The sequence below is a fragment of the Fukomys damarensis genome, unplaced genomic scaffold (assembly GCF_012274545.1).
Source record: "Fukomys damarensis isolate Sample0158 unplaced genomic scaffold, DMR_v1.0_HiC HiC_scaffold_5, whole genome shotgun sequence".
Classification (NCBI taxonomy): Eukaryota; Metazoa; Chordata; class Mammalia; order Rodentia; family Bathyergidae; genus Fukomys; species Fukomys damarensis.
Genome location: NW_022900917.1, coordinates 38,905,241 through 38,925,235, shown reverse-complemented (window position 1 = coordinate 38,925,235; position 19,995 = coordinate 38,905,241). Strand labels below are relative to the sequence as shown.

Below are 19,995 nucleotides of genomic sequence, written 5' to 3'. Positions count from 1 at the left end.
GTAGCAGCATAAGCAAAAGTAGAAACTGGGGGAATAAGAATAAATAAAGGCTTTTCTAATTTGAGCTTCTTTAAAATATGTGGACTTTTACCTTAAGGTTCTTTTGTAAAGTTATTAGAAGAGGATATATGATATTTAGAATGCCTTTTAGTTGGCAGTTGAAATTAGAAAATAACACTATACTTACTATTCATGATTGTTTATAGATATCTTAGGAAATTTGTGCTGTATTTATATTTAGGATGATGTATTAAGCCCTAAATATCTGGAGAGAAGTACATTAAAGTGAAAAACATTTTTTAAAGAAATCAGACTTACATAAACAGTTTTATTAAATTCTTTATGTCTTTGAAATAATACAGGCTTGGAGGGGTGCAGACCCTTTACTTTGTTCTATGGTATCTTCTCTCTGGCAGCTGTACGTTCTTCAGCAACTAAAAATCTGTTCAATAAAAGAAAAGACAAGCTTTTAAAGAATGTGTCACTTTAGTGCAGTGAATGTTGGGGAAACTAGTATAAATGCTTTTCTCTCATTTCTGACTTAATTCTTAGGCAACTCCTGAGAGACAATTTAGAACTCATGTGAGATCTGGCTGGGGCTTTGATGACCTTCTTGTCTTGTGACCTTTCAGAAAGCTGAGTTGGATGTAGGACAACAGAAATCAGGTTCACAGGAGGGTCTGGGCAAATTTCCAATAACCTCTTCCTGATGTAGGACCATAATCTGCCTCTATAGCTGAATTGATTTTGAGATGATCAATTGTTAAGACCGTTGTTATGGCATGTGAAATTATTGGAAGTGCTGGGTTATGGTTAATTTCATAAATATTAAATGAGACAGTGTCTGCCAAATGGCTTTGCTGTGTTTATTGGGCTTATAGGAAACAAATAGGAATATGCTCTTTTTTGTTTAGATTGAAGGGAAAAGAAAACCTGTTTAGAATGTCAGTTAATGCAAAGACTCAGTAAATTTCAGTGAGGGGTTGCTTCATTTACCTCTACTCAACAGTAATTAATTTAGCACTATATTGTGCTAGACACTGTAGGAAACATAAAGATGAATAAAACTAGCCTTAATTTCAAGGAGTTTAGAATCTAACAGAGGAAATCAAAACCTAGTTACATACCTCATCTGGATTTTGCATATGACTCAGCTTCATTGATATTTATGATGGCCTTTAAAGGATTTGAAAGTGGAAATAGAAGAATAAAACAAGTTTCTTATAAGAATTTAAGGCATAATAAGAATTTATCATAAGAGTTTAACTCTAAAAATTTAACTTAAAAGTTGAACTCCATGCATGAAATAAGGCAGTTCGCTTCCCACCAAGCCCTGTTGTCTGTCATCATTTACATGCATGTCAACTTATTTCTGTGCTCCAGGCCAGTAAGAGTATGTTTTCCAAGTGAAATACAATCATGGAAATTTTTAAATGGCCTTGGTTTGTGATAAGTAGCCTTGGAGATGTGACTGAGTAAGAGAGGGGAAGTAACATTTCAGATATATTTTGATGGTTATAGAAATAAGGAAGTAGACTATTTATTTTGGTTGCTGTAGCCTAGGCTTCTTTTGGGGCAATGGCCACAATTTTGGTGAAAAAGAGAAGGAGGGGAGGGAGGCAGGGAGAGAGGGAGGGTGACACGAATTTCAGCATTGTGTTCCTAACACAGCAGTGCTTTTCTTTACCTGAGTGTCCTTGACTCAGCCATGAAACTCAGCTATTGAAAGAGCACAGACACCCCCCAGTCCTGCCCTGTTTCTTACTAATAAAAGAGTTTCCTCAGCCAATTTAAATACTCTTTTTCAAAACACAAAACAATTTGAAAGCGTTTGAATAGCTTTAAATATTTAGCACATTGAAAACACCACGTTCGAAGATCAGAAATAAAGTTTCCTCAGTGTATTTACACAAGGCAGAAGTGATGTTTGACACACATCTAGATGGCAGTGGATACAGAAAAACTATGAAAAGCTGGTACAAGTATAAAAAGCTCAGCAACTTGGGACCAATTAGAATAAGGGCGTGGTTCTTCCTAATTCAAAAGTCCCCGATGGTGCTGCTGTTTTACAGAGCAGTGATGTGGTTTGATCCTGCCACTCACTGGGGTATAATTAGCAACTTTCTCTGAGCATTGTATTAGTTGGCTTTCTGGCCCTGTGACAAAATCCCTGAGATAAACAACTTAGAAGGAGAGAATGTTTATTTTAGCTCACAGTTTTAGAGGTTTCAGTCCATACTTCTTTGGCACTGTTGCTTTAGGTCTGTAGATGCACAGTATATCACAGTGGGAGCATATGGCAGAGGAGACCTATTCATTTCCTTGAAGCCAGTAAATACAAAGAGACAGGAAAGACTCTTCGAGGCAGGTCTACAGTGACCTGACCTTCTCTACTAGGCCCCATTTCCTAAAGGTTTCACCACCTCCAGGTAACATCACAGCCAGGGACCAGGCCTTCAACACATGAGCCTTTTGGGGCATTTAGGATAAAACCCATAATAAGCATCAACTCCAAACTCCTTAACAAAGCTCTTCCTGTTCCGGTACCTGCTTATTCCCTAGCTTCTTCCTGAAAAACCATAAGTTGTCCACTGTGCTCCAGCCCTGACTTTTTCATGGAGTCCTCTTCAAATGGGTTATGTATATCTCTTACCTTTGGGCCTTTTGGTTTCTTGTTCCTGAAGTCTTTTTACTAATTCCTAGTCGTACTTGGATTCTCACTTCATATATCACTATCACTCAGAAGCCTTCTGTGATCCTGCTAGTAAATAGGGAGGGTCGGGAGGCTAAAGGAAGGGCAGGGGAATGGGGAAAAATAAGCATGTACCGGTTAAAAATTCTCAATGATGCATGTCATCATATTGTATACCTAAAATGTACCAATAAACTTAATAAATTTAGGAAGAACAAAAGAAAAACACCATGCTAGAGCTAAGTGTTGCTACAATGTCCTAGCTCTAGTCCATTCTGCATGATTCAATTTCTTGCTTTATGCTCTTGAGCAGGTGTTGATCAGATATGGCATATAAAGCAAATCTAGCTCTTATTTCTGAAAATAAAGTTTTAGTGGAACATAGCTATGTCCATTTCTATGACTCCTTTTACTCCTTCTTGGCAGAGTTCAGTATTTGAGATTAAAACTCTATATCCCACAAGACCAAAAATATTTGCCATCTTAGCTTTTCGAGAAAAAATTTGCTGATTCTGAGTCTCAAGAATAAATAATCTGACTACAATGTTCACCAAATTTCAAAGTGCTTACACCATACAGGTATTTCATGTATTTTGAGTAAATCAATTAAAATAAATTCAATAAATTAACTTTAAAAACTGGTCAATAAAATACTAAGATTATTATTCAGCATGTATACTATGCTAAACAACATTCTAGGTAACTGTGCGCGCTTATGTAATCCTCACAGCAACCTATGATAAAAGTTTTACTATATCCAGTTTACAATTGGGACAATAATGGGAAGAATGAATAAATTATTTTCTGAAACATTGTAAAGCAAAAATATTGGCTTACCTGGAGTTTGAACTCAGATTTCCATTTTAGTAAGACAGAGAGACTGTGTAACATACTGTGACTATGAAGAGCAGCCCTTGACATTAGAATACAAGATTTAAGTCCTACCTCTCCCACTTTGTACTTTTATGCCCTTCTATAAGAACTCATTAAACTGCTGTGTGTCCAATTTTCCACACTATAAGAAGTTATTTAACCTCTCTGGCCTTTGTCTCCACATACAATAAATGACTCAATTTTATTGTCTCATTGAGATGCTGTGAAGTTTAAATGAAATATGAATAAAGGGCTTGACGTGCTTGGCACATAGGGAGAATTACAGACATGTTCTTCATTCTCATATGCTGGATGTGAAATCCTCGATAAAAAGCAATATGGGTAGAACCAGAGTGAAATAAGTCAGAAATAGACAAATAGCACATATTCTCAGTCTGTTTTGGAAACTAAAATGTGGTTCATACAGGGAAATAGAAAAAAAATAATGGTTACTAGAGATTGGGAAGAAGCTGACAATAGGAAGACGTTAGTTAAGTGTTTCCAAAACACAAATAAAAGGAATTTGTTCTGATTTTCTAGAGCCTAGTAGGGTAACTATTGATTTCTACATGTATAATATATCTCAAAATAACCAGAATGCATAATTTCCCAATGCATAGAAACAATTACTGTTTGAGGAGACAGAAGTATTTATTACCCTGATGTTAAATAAATAATCATGACACACTGAGTGTGTATAAGATTATCATAGTGTACCTCATAAAGTTGTACAAATTTTGTCTCAGTGAAAAAGTAAAATAAAAGTCCTTCCTAGTAGATACAGAATTTTCAAGAAATTCCATTCTATATTTAATTTACATTTTACCTAATTACAAAATGGGTTTTCAGTGGTATTTTGCCTTTTTTTCTTTACATAAAGGTAAGAAAGTAGTTCTAGATATAGCAATATTAAAAGCAATACAAAGTATTAAATCTTCTTTTTTTGTGTTGGACTAAAGAAATCATCCGTTTTTTGTATTGGCATGAACTATGCCTACTTTTGCGAGTTTTCCAAATGGAATATTCATTATGTCAAAATGTAGTTCTTCAATCAACATTTGGTTTACTTCCTAAGGATTTTCTGCTGATGCTATTTCCCCTGTTATTTGCCCCAACAGTATAGGAGCACAGTGATGCAGCCCATTGGTTTCTGCTTCCCACTGGCCAAAGCTGGCATGTTTCTCATCTTATGAATGACAACATCAAACACTACATAAAGAAATGGAGAAGCCTAACCTCTAATTACAGTGTAGGATTTTGAGTGTTGTCTTCGGTGACAACATCAGTATGTCATGAGGGAATCATCAAAAGTGTAATTAATTTAAAAAATAAAAATATGCCTACTCAGTGGAAATGTCTCTGTCCAGGCAATATAGGAACTGGCTCTATAGTCTTGTTTCAAATCTGTGCAGTTTATGTTAAACCAGAGGGAGAGTAGAGTATTTTTGTCTCATTGTCACAAGAATTAACTTCATTGAATAGATGAATAGAGCTCAGCCCTAATAAGATAGTTATTTAAGATTGATTGTTTGTTCTGACCCCATATTGTGTTGTCGTGGATCCAACTAACCCAAAAATGCTAAGAAAGAGAAATAAAACTAGTATGTTCTAGTCATAGTGAATTCTGTTTTGTCTTAAAATCGTATTAACAGTGATGAAGAAAAAGATATCAGCAAATGTGTTAATTATTCTTTGTCTTAGTTGGCAAGTTAAGAGCATTTCATCTAATGGTGTCTTAATCATAACTTTAATTCTTAATAGGAGCTAATGTACTTGAATTTCACCATTTGTGTCAAATACTATGCCTTTATATTTGCTAGCAAAAGGTTATCCATGATCACAATTTTTTCATAAACTCATTCTGAAGATAGGACTTTAGTAATTAAATTCTTAGTATGTTTTCCAGTGGAGAATATGGGAAATACGGTCATCAGACATCTAGCTACTAGCACTTTGTTTCATGTCACTCAGGGGAGAATTGTGAGCCTTCTGAATTTAGAAAAGGAGACAAAATTGGAGGTACAAAATTACTTCTAAGCAGTAATATAGAAGGTTCTGATTATGTACTTCATTGGCTTCTTTCTAGCTATGATATGTATGTGGCAAACTAACTTTGTATAAATTGAGAACTAACCCTTTTTGTGTGGAATTCAAGATTAAATCTTGCACTGATTGCTAGATGGTAGATTAACTTGCTATAACTTGATTGATAGTTTAAATTCCACTGTTAAATGTTTAAGGGACAAATATTCAGGCAAGATGACTTGTCATTGTGGAACTAGAAATACATCTATTCTCCTAACAAGGTAAATCTTAACTCTTGAAATAAAAGCTGATTCAATTTCTTGACATGAGTGGCTTAAAATGATAGTTCAGCACAGGACATCCTTAACAGAAAACAAGTCTGTTGAGAATATCACTGAAACAGTACTTCTAAAAACCTAAATGATGTTGGCTTGCAACTAATGAGGACAAGAAGTTACAATGTGAAGCTCACAAATACACACAAATTTATGGATGTGTATAAGTGCTTAAGTCCTCGGAATGCCACTCAAATTTAATCAACAAGCAAATAGTTGAAGCCTATGTTTCTGTAATTATGTTCTACTTCTTTTCACTATGGTGAAAGGTAGAAGAGAAGATGTAGGCTGCACCCTGGGAAATCTCTGTTATCATTCCTAGAGAGCAAAGTATTCTATTTACTTGGTGTTTGGTGCAGCTCCAGCATTTTAAAAACTATTCAGAGAAATTGAACTTAAGTATTTAATTCTCAGAATATCAGAATCAGTTAGTGAGTGTTCTGTTTTGATTGTACCAGGCTAAACTTGGAGACATGGCCTCAATTTTATCTTTACCCTTCCTTCTCCTTCTTTTGAGTTACATAATACAAATAGACTTTTCCCACAGATATTCATACTGAACCATAACTTGAAATTTTTTTACTATTTTACTGAATTTTAATGAAAGGGTGACAGTGTAAACTATTTTAATTTCTATCACACTTATCAATATGTGTTTTCTAAGCTTTACAAAATTAATAAAATATTAAATGATTCATGCTACCTCATTCTACAGGCGGGTTCCAGTTATCCTTTGCATACTACCCAAAAATGTAATGGCTTCAGCAACAACCGTTTTATAATGCCTCACAATTTTATGGGCTGGAAATTCATGCTGAGTGTCACTTGGCAGTCCTTCAGTTGACCTTCATCTGAGGTCAGCGGTGGGTCTTTGTTCATGAGCCTGATACATTTGTGGAGGAGCTGAAAGGATGAGTTCATACAGGTTCCTCTCTCTTTCCATATTGTTTCCATTTCTTACCACATCATCTTAGTAGTAGAACAGTTGGATTTCTTATATGGAAGCTCAGGATTCCCAGAGGGAGCCTTCAAAGAGTCCCACATGGGAGCTTGAATATTCTAGTGACTAAGCCCTAAAAGTGCCAGAACACCATGGAGACCCCACTTGAAACCAAGGAAAAGAAACATTGCTATTGATCTCTTGATGGAAGATACGTCAAAGAATTCAAGGTCATCTTTAATATGCTATGGTTGGATCAACCAACTTAGTTTCCTTTGAGGTTGAGCACTCAAAAAGAAACAACAGTTAAAAAAAATGAATGAAAAGAAAAGGGAAGGGAAAGAGGAAAAAGAATGGGAAGAGAAAAAAGAAGATGAAGGAGGAGGAGGGAATGGTGAAAATCCAACATGTTAGGGGGTAAATACCAAGCCATATCGCCCATAAAACTAATGTGTTCTCTATCCTTCCTTTACTCCTTACAGCAAATCAAATTATTATACTGTTTTAGCCTTGGTCATCCCTTGGCTAGTTTCCTAAGTGGTAGTCCTTTTTGTGGTTTGTTATTTTTGTTTTTCTGAATACTTTTCACTACAGCCAAAAGTATACTAAAGCACACGTATGATGTTTCACTTTTCATTCACGCTGTTGGTGTTCAATAAAGCAAAGTCCTAATATCTAATCCTGGTACTCACCGCCCTCCATCCTTGGATCCCACTTTTCTTTTTAAACATAGCACCCACCATTTCCCTTCCAACTCCTTCTCCCTTCCTGTACCATCTTCCATGTTCTAGTGTGCACTGGCCACACAATTTTCTAAACACAGAATTCCTGCAAGGGACTATATACTGGCAAGTCTCTTCTCCTTAAGTATTACACCCTCCGTCCCCTCTCATCTGTCTACTGAAAATGAATGTCCCAATTCATCTTTCAAGATTCCATTCAAATGTCACCTGCTCAGCACCAGCACTACAGGACCATATCACTCTTTGGTAGATACTCATTTGTTTTGTGTCATAGAAACATCAGAGCACCATAGTCATGAGCACAAAGGTCAGAAGCCCTAACTGAGCCAGGCTGTACCAGAAGGAACCCTAGTTTCAATAGTTACTCATTGTACTAGGCTGATTAGCATCCTCTCAGAATTTGTGTTCTTCTGGAACCTCAAAAGGAAATGTTATTTGGAAATAAGGGCATTGCCGGTGGAATTAGTTAAATTAAAATGAGGTCGCACTGAACTAGGGTGGGCTCCTAGTCCAACATGACTGGTGCAACGACAAACAAGCACAAGGAAAGATGATGTGAAGAGACACATGAAGAACACTATATGACAAGGGAGGTAGAGATCGGAGCCATGTTTCTATAAGCCAAGAAATGCCAAGGATTATAGCAACACTAAAATCTAGGAGAAAGCCACAGGATAAAGTCTCTTCTCCTTCACAGAAGCTTCTGGTAACCTGGTTTTGGATTTCTAGACTCCAGAAATGTGAGAGAATACATCTTTCTGTTTTAAGCGAATACATTTGTAGTGATTTTTATGGCAAACTCACAAAATGAATATACTAGCTGGATGACCATGAACAAATTATTTATCCTCACTGTGCCTCACTTTTTTCGCCTGTAAAATTGTCATAGCAACGACATTTTATAGAGTTTTTGTGTGCTTTTGTGTGAATCAAGTTGCAATAATGACCTGGAATACCATCTGTCTGTAATAAATGCTCCTATCAATCAGCTGTCACTCAGATTTGTGTATGTCCTCTACTATGGAAGAGATCAGATCCTGTCTTCTTTGATTTTTATGTGTTTAGAGGTTGTTTTTGAGAAGCAGTTCAACATAGCCAAGAAAAACAAAAACCATGAGTTCAAGTTTAAGATGTGCTATTTAAGAACTAGTATGTACTTCTGAGAAAATTGCTTAACCTTGGGCCTCAATCTCCTTATCTGTAGCATATTCAAGTAATGCACAGTATATCAGGCCCTTTTGAAAGTTAAACTCATTATGTGTCAGACACACAGTAGGTACTCAGATAATGAGAGATGTATTCTTTTTCTTACTTATTGCTCAAAAATGCTTTCTGATTGGGTGTATAAATCAGCCCCTTAGTACCTATTGAAATAAACTTTTGTGGCAATTAGTTCTTTATGATTCCCTAGGTATTTTTGTAATTTTTAATTTTGTGTCCTTTGACTTAGATTCGCAAGGTTACCCCTGTCTTGGATTAGAATGTTGAATAGAAGCACATGATCTTTCAAAAATATATATTTTATTATTTCATGAACTATCAATCATACCTTCTCCTGTGCTTTGTGAAGGAGGAGAAAGTGATTTTAATATTCCTTACAAGCTTTTTATAATGACATTTTGATCCAAGTTTATTTTTTCTTATAATTTTATCAGCAGTCTTGCTTAGAATATTGTATTTTATTCCTATTTTGCTGTCACTTTTGAGACAACCAGTCAACCTAAGAATGGTTGACCATGGTGTGTGTCACTCAAATGCCCAATAAGAAAGTCTTTGTAGCACAGGCCTAGGAGATGAAGTTAATGGAAGTGGGCTGTAAAAAATCACTCAGGAGAAACGCCAAGAAGAAATGCAATACCCCACTGCACTGCTGCTGTGCTTGTTACCAAGCCTGACATAGCAGAGCTGCGATGTGGAGTTAACCGTGGTGTCACGGAGTCCACCTTGCTTCATCACAGTGGCTGGTTAGTGTTGTGGCTACACATGGGGCCCCCAGAAGACATCATTAAGGGTTTTGTGATATTAGCAGCTTTTGAATTTGTTCTTTGGGGCCATTTGTGTCATTACTACCAGTGTGTGGATGTGGAGATTTTTAATCATGGGGAAAACCATTGCATGGCTCTAAAACATTTTCTTAGGAGAATAAGAGAACAGGATTTCAAGAGAACTACATGGTTTTATAAGACAACTTTTTAAGTCATTATGAGTGAAAAGAAAGAAAAGTCTTTCAACCGTTAGATGTATATATACAAAAAGGGATGTATTTAAGTAAGTAGTTTTAAATGCTGTGGAAAATACTTCAAGAAGATTGTGGCAAGCCTTTGATGTTACACTAAAAATCATTTAGTTGCAGAGCAATTTCATTAGAAAGAAAATGTTCCAAATGAAACTTTTTCACAATTTCAACTTTGTCTCTCTGAAGACATGTAACTCAATAAATTGCTAATAATGGTAGGAGAGCACGCCATTGTAGACAAAATGCTAATTTAATGCAATTCATTTTATAGAAACATAAAATCATATTTTAGATGAAGTTTTCAGTAGAAACTACAAAAATATGATGTTGTATCCTTAGTAGTTTCAGAACAATGAGAGAAATACTACCCCAACAACTGAAGTAAAAGGACAAATGGCAGGAGAAAATTTACAAATTGACCAAAGTAATACTAAAGACATGTGAATTAAAATAATAACCTATTTTTCAAATTTTACAGTGGCAAAGATTATAAAGAGTTTTTAAAAAGCTCCATGATGATGAGTATACAATAAAGCAAATCTCCTACAGTAAGTCAAATGGATATAATTTTTTGAAAAACATTTTAACAGCTTATTTGTATTCCTTGCCCTAGCAATTATATTTTTCAAAGCTAACCCCAAGAAATGATAAGAAATATACTCAGGGAGGGAGTGAAGGGAGGGCAGGGCCAAGGGGAAAAAATGAGAACCAAGACCTGTCATGTAAAGGTACAAGATCCCAATAATGAATGTAAGTGTACTGTATACCTAAAATGTACCGATAAATTCAATGAGGAAAAAAAGAGAAATATATTCAGCACTAAGTATAGATACTTTTTCACAGAATTATTAAAATAAAAGAACCAGAAAAAATATAAAGTAGTAACGTCATAGTAATTACAAATCCATGGACTCCTGAAACTTTTGCCTAATGTTTTATGATACAGGAACATGTTTAGGAACCAAGTAAAGAAAATGCAGAATTATAGATGGAATATTATAATATTGCATAAAACTTATAATATGTTTATATATAGAGGGAAATGTATGAACATATGACATCCTGGATATCATGATAATGGTGCTTTGTGAGCTCATTAATTATTCATTATTAATATGACGGAAAACAAATGAGACATCATTTTTTCGAACTAGAGGTATTTAGAGAGATAATCTCTGTTGCACAGTCTCTGTAGATTCAGCCTCTTAGGAGGCTGTGGACAGTCAGTTGGGCCAGGATGTGACTTACTTGAAGGTTTGATAATCTATGAAGGAGAGATTATGAATAGGTCATTGGGCTGATCTCTATGGATTAAAGACCCAAATAACAAGCAAGTGATGTCTACCATATAACTGTTGGCATCCTATGAGAGTCTCCTGAAATGGAGCAGAAGTTGAGTTGGAAAAGTGTACTGAAGATGAAGCTGGATTCTAGATGCCAAGGAATCACTACAAGCTAAATGGTAGAGGAAATCAGATTTAGTGTCAAAACTGAGGCCCCAGTTTTGGGGACTGATGGTTAGTCATACAGCCAAGAGTGAAGACTTGTTTTGAGAAGAGACCTGGGTAAATCTGTTACAGATCAGTGCATCAGTCTGCATTGATGTAGGAAGGAACCTGAAGAACTGTATAACTGCCTCATCATTTGCTGGATCTTTTTTTTTTTTTCCTCTTTGAGTTTATTGGTACATTTTTGGTATACAGTACAGTTACATTCATCATTGGGATCTTGTACCTTTACATGACACATATTGGTTCTCATTTTTTCTCCTTATCCCTGCCCTCCCTTCATTCCCTTCTCCTTTCCTTATTTACAAATACTTTATATCCATTTTTTAATTTTCTCACATTTTTTCTTTTTCCTTATTACCTTTCCCCTACCCTTCCCAATTCCCCTACACCTTTAGCCCTTTTCTTCCTATTTCAAATTGTCGATTATATTATTGGGATCTTATGTACCATTATCGTTTTTCACACCAGAGAAAGTATTCAGTATTTATACATTTGTGACTTATTTATTTCACTTAGGAGTATATCCTCAATATGTACCCATTATCCTATGAATGAATCCAATTTCTCATTCTTTATGGCTGAGTAATATTCCATTTTATAGAAACACCACATCTTCTTTATCCAGTTTCCAACTGATGGGCAAATGGGCTGTTTCCAAGTTTTAGCTATTACAAACTGTGCCACTATAAACATAGGTGCGCATATATCACTGATATGATTCTTTTAATTCTTTTGGAAAGATACCCAGCAGAAGGATGTCTGTGTCAGATGGAACCTCTATTCCCAGCTCTTTGAGGTATCTCCATATTGATTTCCATAGTGGTTGCGCCAGTCTGCACTCCCACCAGCAATGTGGAAGGGTTCCTTTCTCCCCACAGTCCCACCAACATTTGTTATTGGTTGGTTTCTTGATAGCAGCCATTCTTTGTGGGGTGAGGTGGAATCTCAGTGCTGTTTTCATCTGCATCTCTCAAATGATTAGTGATGTGGAACATTTTTTCATGTATTTACTTGTTGCTTTTACTTCTTTGAGAAATGTCTGTTCATTTCAGATGCCCATTTTTGAATTGGGTCTTTGTATTTGGGGGTCTGATTCTTTTTTTTTTTTTTTGAGTTCTTTAAATATTCTAGAAGTAGAATTTGCTGGATCTTTAATGAGACACTTCCAACACAATGCGGGAGGCATAATGTGCAGTGGTGATGCTACAGAGGGTGACAGAAGCCAAAAACAACCAGAGGTGCAGGAAGAGGAATGAAGTTGTGGAATTGGGATGAGGACCAATGGAGAGGCTCGTGAGGAGCAGGGAGAAGGAAGGTGGGCTTCTTAAATTGGAAGGGACTATCTTTCTCGATAAGGGCTGCAAGGTACTCCAAGGATCCCTTACCTCAAAATGCAGTGATTTTGAAGAGGGAGATGGAGAGCTGGAATGTTAGCAATTTATTTATTGAAGACTGAGCTAGAGAATTTAATTGTATTACTTTTACAGTGACTCATTTTCACTGCCGGATTCCCAGGCTGGCATGTCCTGACAAATGTAAACATATTGAAATGTATGAAAAATAATGACTATAAAACACTTGTGTCTCTCTATCTATCACTAATACAGTAAGCAAGAAAATATAGTTTTGTGATTTATTTAGGAAATAATCAAGTTTTTTAAAACCTTTAGGTATAGCTATAGGAAATTCATTTTCTGTAGTCTGAAGATTTTATCATTTTCACATTGGAAATGATGAAAGTGCATTTATTATGAAATAGAGAAGATCCATAGATACATTTCATTCATGAATGAAACAAGCTTGAATAGAATATTAAATACTATAAATATAATTTAGTACATCTCACTCATGTTCAACATTATGTATTTGTAAAATTAGCATTGTGAAATAAGTGACAGTTTAGATTGGATCAATAATAAAGTGCAAGAATTCATTCATTCACTCATTATTAAGTTAGCATTTGTTAAGGATATGGCGTATGTCCAGCTTTGGTCAAAGAGCTATTGTTCCAGTGTAAACCAATCAGACAAGATCGTAGGGTTTATGTTATCCTGGAGGCCAAGAGATAGTAGCCCGAACCTTTTTCAGATAGTGAGTAGCTATTCAGAGGTTTTAGAGGAAAGTGATGTGATAGAGACTTGCCAATGATTACTCCCATTCGCGGGTTTGAAGAGACCCCCCTTGGAGGAGGATCCTGTAGCAGAGTGTGGTGGACCTCCTCAGGAGAGAGGGAGTGACCAGGTGGGACAGGTGTGTAAGAATGATCAGAGATGGGCATGGGATAGGGACAGTTAGTATTGGCCAAGGGAGAGATGGCTATGCTTAATTTTGAGTGTTGTGTAGGCACTGGAGTAGATAGAAGTGTGATGTGATCTGTGATCTAATGTATTTTTAAAACCACTCTGGTTTCTGTGTGGAAAGGGTTCTGAGGAGGCAAAAGGGGAAGCAGAGAGAATGTTGGTAAGCTGTTGAAACAGCCACATGAGAAGTAGAGATGCCTTGGATGAGAGTAGTGCAACTGGAGGTTCAGAGCAAGAGGAGGTGAGTTAGTCTCCTGTTGGCCTCAACCTGTCAAGATGTGCAAACAAGTGACTTTATTCAACAGCTCAATAATTTGCTGCCATTTGTGTAACAAGTAATTTTCTACGATGGAGGTATAACTTTGAGTAAGAATTATAAGGTGGAGAGCTGGAGTCGCCACCTGGGTACCCTGGATAGGGAAGAAGGTGGGGCAGCCACCCTCACCCACAGGCACACCCCTAGGAACTGGCAGGCAGGAGCTTGCTTTGTTGTCCTGCCTCAGAGAACAAACCTATCTATTGCAAGCCTCCTCTAGGTTGCTGCCCTTGAAAATGAAGAAAGTACAGTAGAACTCCAGTGTGGAATTTCCAGAGAAGTCTCATTTCAAAATGTCATAAGGAACAAGAGCCACGTAGACATTTTTTAGGGAGATGGACCTGGCCTGAGCTTGCAGGAAAGGATGAGATAATGTGTGACCAACCTGTAAGTAACACCAAGAGGGTCAAATGGCAGAAGATGCTATATAAGCAACAGCTGTGGATCATCAGTTCCTGGAAGAGCTGCAGCAAAACAGTTATGCCCAGAAATACAAATATTGGGCTGTGGTATTTGAATCCAGTGTGGTGATACAATAGCTGCTTAGTTGTCCGTGTTTTTGTGGTTATCTGGTGGTATAGGGATGAGGGTCTTTTGGCCCTGCATTGACTTTTAGGGACTGTTCTGGTATCTACATTGATTGGATATGTCTTATTCGATCTCCCTGATGGAGATGAAGGGCAGTAGAAGAGTGGGCTGGGCTGACCGCTGGGCTGACCTGAAGAGTGCCCTTGTATTCATTACTTTCACTTACGGTTTTTCATCAGTGCTGAAGACCCTGGCCGAGTCTGTCAGCACAAACATCACCTATGCCATGTCAGTCTTCATGCTGTTGGGCCACCTCATCTTCTTAGACTCTGGTGCCAATGCTACCATGGTATCCAGCAACCGTCCTTGAACATGGCCATTTTTGCTTCTGTCTGCCGGGCTTCATGTCTTCCCTGGTCCCTGCATATCTTCTTTATGGTGACGTTTGCCATCCAGATTTTTGCCTTGTGGCCCATGTTACAGAATAAACTGAAGGCATGTACTTCCTGCAGTTATGTAGGGGTAATTGCTTTTTGTGTTTTCAGCTTTTGGAGGCCTTCTGTCCATCAGCGCTGTGGGAGCCATACTCTTTTTCCTTCTGCTACTTTCTATCTCCTGTCTCTGCTCTTTAAGGAAAACATTCATAGGCCTTGGGATGAAGCTGAAATCAAAGAAAACTTGTCCAGGTTCCCCAGCTAATTTAGGAACTTCCATGATATTAGGGCAGGCTGATAGACTAGCATCCTGCCAGTATAAAATGTGAAGAAGGTAAACTTCCATTCTAGAAGCAGCAGGGCCAGGGATTTAGCCCAGTGGTTCCGCCACATGTCCGCAAGGACCCGAGTTCAATCCCTGGTACCAAAAAAACACACACAAAAACAACAACAACAAAAAAAAAACACATTCTAGAAACAGCAGGCTGATGTGGGTGAGAGAATGAAGATCAGAAGAAAAAAGAATTAACCAAAGGCTTGTGTGGTGAAGGTACTTGTCCTTTCTGCTATTTTGAGGATGCAAAAGCTTTCTGGTTCCCTCTTAAATTATGGTCTCTCATTTATTTATTTATTTGTTTGTTTATTTATTTATGTATGTATTTTTGGGACCGGGGATCGAACTTGGGACCTTGTGCTTGTGAGGCAGGCAGGAAACCACTGAGCTAAATCCCCAGCCCCCATGGTCTCTCATTTATTGTTCCAGCAACAAATGAAGTGGCATGGCTTCTACTTATTTAAAAAAAAAATCACACACACCCCAAAAAAGAAAAAAATAGTATGGTGGAGAGTGAGAAAATTGTTTCATGGAGTATTAGAATGAAAATAAATCTGATAGGTTATGTTCTAACACTCCCTTTATTTTATGAGGAAATTGAGACCCAGAGCATTGGATAGAACTTGTTCAGCATCAAGTACTACTGAATGAGAGTCAAATACAGAACCATAGCTCATGTTTCTTGGGCCAAGTATATAAACATGTTTACACATACGCAGAAGTACATACAAACATGACCATATAACACTAGGTGATAATTATTTGCTTTTGGAAATGATTTAAAAGAGTAATGCTGAAATCTAAACTCTGCTGGAGTATTTTTAAAGGTTAGTTTCAGTTATAAAGTCTCAGTTAATATTCTTTACCAAGAAATTCCTTTATAAGCTGAAAGTCATTTACAATCCAAAAAAGAAAAAAATTATTTCTGAATAAAAAATGTTAACTTTAGGGTTTTGAATTCTATTCTACTTTTTTATGTTGTTGTTAGGGACAGTATTTTTTTCCTCAATAAATATTAGTATTTTCTATTGTCCTTTCATTTGTGCTTGATAAACTGGAGTAGGTACATATAAAATCAGATTTGGAAAACACTATATAGACTCTTGTATCATGCATAAAGACCAAGAAAGACATATTTAATATTTTATGCTATCATGTCAATTAAGATCAAGCTTAGGTATTTTATTTGTGGTTCTTGGAATATCTGCAAAATGTTTTAGGCTACTGAACATTATGCTCAAGTGTCCATGTAGCTAGTGTGTTTTTCATTATGGCCCCTAAATGAATAAACTGTATAATTTGGATATCTTCAGTGCTGTCCCATTACGCAGCTCCAGGATGCTGTTCCCACTGACCTCTGCTATCCCCACGAAATATATTCCCACCTCTCCCTGGAGTTATAAAAGATATAGCTTGGGTACTGTCCTTTCTTATGTAAAGGATCCCAAAAGTTTAAAATTGCCTTTTCTTGCCCCTAGTAAAGTATAATAAACTAAGAATATTTGAAAAGAATTTGGTGACCTTTGAACCACACTGTTGAGGTAAGACAGGAAAGATGTACACATCAGCGAAGAGAAAAGGATTAGACCATCCATCAAGTCGAGGAGAAAAAAGATAATGACTCTTAAAGCACTTAAATCACATCTCTTGAAAAGTAGATGTTGTTCTGAAATATAATCTCCTTAGCACTGAGGGTTTACTATTCTAGTCTCCTGCTTAAATCAGTGGGATTTCTTTCTTTGACTGATGTGCATATAAACTGGATTCTTAGTAGGAAAAAAGTTTAAAACAGAATCTATACTTTAAGCAATCTAATTTTTGTTGTTATAATGATTTACTTCATAACTTTTCTACTTGTATTAACAGATTCAATTTTTTTAAATGTAGGTTTGTCTCTTTCCGAAATTCCCAAGGCAATTCATACCTACCAAAAGGATTTTGATATGATTTCTTGCTATGTATCCAGTAAAAGTAACACTAATATACTATCCATTGATAAATAGTATTTATATTGGAGGCACTGTTCTAAGTACTTTAAATTACATTACCTCATTAGTTTTTAACCAATCCTATGATGAAAGTTATATATTATTGCCCTCATTGTAAATGTGGGTGAGGAATTAGATATCATTAAATTAAAAATAGAACCATTCTTTTTTTTTCTTTTTTGGTATACGGGATCGAACTCAGGACCTTGCACTTGTGAGGCAGGTGCAGTGTCACTGAACTAAATCCCTGGCCCCAAAAATGGTATCATTCTAAAGGGAAATGAAGGCAAACGAACCATTAGAGTGAATATGTTCAGAACTCAAGTACTTTGCATAGTACACAGAAAGTAGGTAATTAAAAACATGTAAGAATTAGAGGGCAGCTCATCCATATTAGTAATAGGATGACTCAGGTCAAATCCAATGAGACCAGACATGTAAGAAAAATGATTTTGTCTCCAAATGACCTTGCAATTCTGACCCTGGGTTGAGGAACCATCTTCAGCATGTAGTCTTCATCACTAGTTCTGATTAACAACAATTGTGCTTGGTCAAATCAAGAAGTATATATTGAGATTATTCTAAACTTATGAGTCCTTAAATTTCATAGGGAGTGAAGAAAATTGATAAAAAGTAAAAAATATATATTTTAAACTCAGACATTTTAATTCTCAGAATACTTAACTGTTTGGTTAAAGATTCTTGAAAAGTATGCATATGGGCAAAATTAAAACATCATTACTAAAGTTAATTTGTATTCCAAAATAAATAGCTGTATTAATCATGTCAATTAATGTTACGAAAGGCCTGTTGTCGTAAAAATTGCATAAATAAGTCTTTCAAGATGTTACCCCATTTCCAGAGGTTCCCCTGGGATTAGAATTGGGCTCACTGCTTTTGAGTTTGCAACTCTTGGGGTTTTGAGATCCTTGCATACTAAAGGCCCCCAGCAATTACATCTGCTGACAACTCCCTTGCTACTTTAGCCACCTGTGATGTTATGTTGAGCAATGCGGACCTTCAAAGATATATGTGTTTTCTAGATCAGGACTCCCTTACTAGAGAACTGCCGGTGATCTGTTTGGAAGCACTGACAGAAGCAGAGAGGATGTGCATAGCAGCTGGCTTTGCTGCTTGCTGCATGGCACACTGTGCTCCTGGCAAAGGACTGTGGGAAGCATGCAGCACATAACTGAGGCATTGTTCTTCCAATTGCAACTTTTTATTTTGTATTTGTATGAAATAATAGGCATCTGCTTACTCTGATTTGGCCAATAATCCTAGAGAGTCCACTTGTTGCCTAATCTTGAGAAATCTTAATTTTTGTCATATCCTCACTTTCTTATTTGCAAATAGAGAGAATAGAATTGTGATAAGCATTAAAGAATTATTAGTCAAGTAATTAAATTTATGTTTGAAACATGTTAAAACTTTGCTAAATGTTAACTGTCATTTAAAGTAGAAAAAATAATTCCAGTTCATTTATAATTGAATTTAAATTAAATAGTGAGTGTAAACTTTAAGAGCAGTATGCAACATCAGTTACTCTCAAATAGTATATAACTATGCCGTGTCAATATCAGTATATAACTTAAATCTTGATATGATTAAATTCTGTGATGTATCTCAATTCCAGTTATTTGACAACAACTAACATTGTAGGCCTGATGCCATATTTCAGCTTCTCTCACCTACAAACATAAATGTATGCATTGTTCTAAGATTGAAGGATTTAGTAATGCTGTGTTCTCACTGGAAAGGAGACTTAACCTACCTACAAGTGTTCTTTGTCATTCATACTGGTGACATTTATGCCCTATTTTCCCTTAAAATTTCTGTCTCTTTTCAGCAAATTACATCATGGAAGAGGCTATGGGAATCAGAAATGCTTGCCCCAGAAAATCTGATTCTAATTCAAATCTTTGTAGTAAAGCTTGATACACTGAAGCAGTGCTGAGAAAGGAAATATCAGGGCCAAAGTCTAGAGCAAAAAAGTAGAAACAGTTGCCTTGGGCTTTGTGAAGTTAGAATGGGTGTCTCAATGCTACTGAATGAAATAATTGATTTTTCCTGAGGCAAGTATGATTTCATTCCCCAGAACTCCTAAGGGTGCACAAGTCTTAACTTGCTAAGAATGATTTTTTACTATAAAGTACAAAAGGTGAAAATAAAATAGAATGTTCTTTTTGGTAGTGTTAGATTCTTTGTATTTAAAGACTTTTTTGGAAAATTAAGCAAGATGATATTGTTAGGAGATGTATTCCCCTGCTGAAATAATGTCTATATAGAGTTAGCATTATTTCATTCATAGGCATGTACATGCATGTGCACAGATGAATGCACTCACACATGAACTCACAAATACATGTAGATTAAACAAATAGAAAGCAGTGGATCAAGAATTGCTCCATAGATACATAAAGATTGATTTATTTCTGCCTCACTGTATCATTACAGTGTTTTCCACGCTATGGCCAGAGAGAGTGAATCTGAATTTAGAAAGATAAAAATGAAAACAGTGGATTTCAATGGGCAATTATCTTCCAGCTGAATTTGGTAGTAACAAGCAAAAACAACAACAACAAAAAAAAGGCTATCACATTTGGCTTCAGTTCTCATAGAATCTGCAACTATGCTACTATCTTTAGGATAGCTATAAATGTATGTTCCTCAAAAATAAAATTTCAAGTATTTTTCACACCATTATCCAATATCCATTAAGGCACTCACATACTCTGGA

The 19,995-nt window shown here is 36.3% G+C and overlaps 1 protein-coding gene and 1 pseudogene across 1 annotated transcript in view; both read left to right on the top strand.

Annotated features, from left to right (window-relative positions):
* Kcnb2 (potassium voltage-gated channel subfamily B member 2) overlaps positions 1-19,995 on the top strand; it is a 461,074-nt gene that overhangs the window by 57,066 nt on the left and 384,013 nt on the right. The window lies entirely within an intron of this gene.
* LOC104861113 lies at positions 14,344-15,265 on the top strand (annotated as a pseudogene).